The sequence below is a fragment of the Myotis lucifugus genome, unplaced genomic scaffold (genome assembly GCF_000147115.1).
Source record: "Myotis lucifugus unplaced genomic scaffold, Myoluc2.0 scaffold_101, whole genome shotgun sequence".
NCBI classification, from domain to species: domain Eukaryota; kingdom Metazoa; phylum Chordata; class Mammalia; order Chiroptera; family Vespertilionidae; genus Myotis; species Myotis lucifugus.
The window spans coordinates 3,202,105-3,204,650 of NW_005871149.1; the positions used below are offsets into that span (position 1 = coordinate 3,202,105).

General features: G+C 63.2%; 1 protein-coding gene across 1 annotated transcript in view; it reads right to left on the bottom strand.

Moving 5' to 3' along the window:
* Positions 1–2,546, bottom strand: part of CSF1 (colony stimulating factor 1) — a gene marked incomplete at its 5' end in the record, with an annotated part of 14,476 nt that continues 11,930 nt past the window's right edge. Inside the window, one exon of the mRNA XM_023757082.1 lies at positions 1–1,924. The remainder of the gene's footprint in view (positions 1,925–2,546) is intronic.

Consider the following 2,546-nt stretch of genomic DNA (forward strand, 5'->3'; position numbering starts at 1 on the left):
TTTTTTAAATAGATATTTAAATGACTTTATATAAAATAATTCATCACTTCCAAGTGTAAAAACAAAATCTCACAGTGTGTGAGCCAATGTTCCCTCTCGGCTTTCTCAGAGGAAAGAAGGGGTCCTGTGCGGCCGGCCGGGAGCCACCCCGAGGCGGCCCTGGGCCCTCCCGCGCCCGCCCGAGGCAGGAAAGCAAAGCCAACCCATTTTGGAAGGAAGCTCTTTGCTTTCTTGACTCTGAAAATACTATACGTTTAAGGGGTGGGGGTGGAGCAGGAATGCCTTTTCCTGTGTTGTTGTTTTTTCCTTCCACTTTTAAATACATACTTCCTGGCAACAAATAGAGTCTATGACTAGGAGGCCAAGTCCCACCCGGAGTCCTCTGCTCCTCCCTGGGACTCCTCTGCTCCTCCCTCAGCCGTCGGGGACCAGTGACCTTCACTTTCAAGAGCAGGAAGGGAAGGTGGGGGGCCCTGCCCAGCAGCCAGCAGGGTGGTCTGTCCATGGAGGGCCCAGGACAGCAGGAGAGAAGGGACGCAGCTGCACAGAGGGACCAAGGGCAACTGACAGCCCTGCCACCTGCGGCCCAGCTCTGGAGCTGCAGCCGGGGCTGGCCCAGGAAGCGGAGGTCCTCAAGGCAGATTTGGCAATAGACGCTCGGTCCCTCTCCCACCCTGGCTTGCCTGGTCACAGAGACTGTGGTCCTGGGTGGGTGCGTGGGGTGAGACTGGAGGTATCACTGCCTACCAGGCCCCTCACAGGGACAGCCCGCTCAGCCCCGGGTGCCCGCTCAGCCCCGGGTGCAGCTGTGGCTGCGGCAGGGGTCAGGGCGTGGATGCCTCCCCCAGCATCGGGGGCATACCCATCATTTCAAAGACCCTCCCGTGTCGGTCTCTGCCCTCCCCACCCTTCTCCCTTCCACTAGTCACTTCCCTCTTGGGAACGTCAAAGTGCAAAATGCAGAAACCTGGGCCAACAGCAGCCTAGAGACCTGCTCTGGTGCAGCCCAGGCGTTCTCCCGCCCCACCCACCCCAGGGAGTCAGAGGCCAGATCAGCGGAAGGTCAGGGCTCAGGGGCTCCCTCCGTCGATGGGACGGGTGAGACAGCTCGGGCGGTCAGTGCAGAAGCTGGGGAGGCTGGAGGGCGGAGGGCGGACAGATGTGCATTGGAGCTGTACAGCAGGCAGGTCCAGTCTTCACAGTGCAATGGCTTCCTTCTCGAGGGGCGCCCCTGGACGGCCGCCCGGGGCAGCTCCGGCAGGTTCTGGAGGGCCGGTGGGGCAGCGGCCGGCCTTGGGCTTCACCTTGGCATCGAGAGCCCCGCAGGTCCCGAGGGCAGGGCTGGCCTCCCCTCTCTGCCTGGCACCAGCATTGCCAGTGGAGGGCTGTCGGCGCGGCAGGCAAGCCTTCTCATCCCGGCTTCTGGGCCGCCCACATTTCCAGGAAACCAGCTGATGCTGTCCCGCCCCGCCAATCTCAGGCATCTCTCTGTGACATGTGCTTACTCGTTGGGGCAGGGACCCATCCCTGGGCGCAAGGGTTCTTCCATTCCTCAGCGCCCACCCTGCTGTCCACAGCCACGGGCCTCTGGGTCCCTGCCCAGGTGCTGGCTGGAGGGGGCGGGAGGAGGGCACAGCCCCAGGGGCAGAGAGTACTCCTCGGGGCTCGCCAGCCCCCCTCAAGCAGATGGGAGCCTCCAGGGCCCACGATAAATATCAGCAGCATGAGGCACCCGCCGGCCCTCTCTGAGTCAGTCCAGAGTCTGGGGGTCGAGGGTGGAGGGGCCAGCCCAGCTGCTCTGGCCTAGTCCTGGTCGGCAGGAGCTCTCAGGGTGGGCAGGCCACATTCCCAGGAGGATGGCGGAGGAGGCGGGTGGACGCCCCATAACATCTCCTGCCGTGGAGAGACTGTCCTGTGTGCCCAGCTGTGGGAGAGAGAAAGAGAGGCCCGTCAGCGAGTGGGAGCGAGGGAGGGGTCGCCGAGGACATGCGTGGGGGCGTCTGGCGTTCCTGTGGGCTGGTGCTGTAGGGAGGACTTCCTCCCGTCCCCGGTCCCTGCCCTCGCCTTCCCGGCCACCCAGACACCGCAAGGGCCAGGCCGCTTTCTCTGGCAGGGGTCCAAGCCGCGGGCCAGACTGCCCTCACCTCCTGCCTCCTCCTGGGGGAGCAAGGACCACAGCGGGAGGGGACGGGCCTGGTGGGGGTCTAAGCAGGGGTGCAAGGCATTGCTCCAGCAGAGGGGTCTGAGGGAGGGAAGCGGGGCATTCGAGTGCCCTTAGACCCCTCCTCGGGCAACACCATGTCACTGGGCTCGGCCCAATGAGCCGAGGGTGAGCCCTGTTCACTCTAGCAAAGAGAGGTCTCGTGTCCACCTGCAGGCATTCACCACAGAGGGGCACACACCACATCGGGGACAGCAGAGCACAAGTAACTGAAGAGGAAGCACCAGAGGTGGTCCCAGGATAAGGAAATCCCTCCCTATCACATGCTCACCCTAAGCAGCCTCCTTCAAGGATGGGCCTCCCTGCATCTTCCATGGGAGTGAGG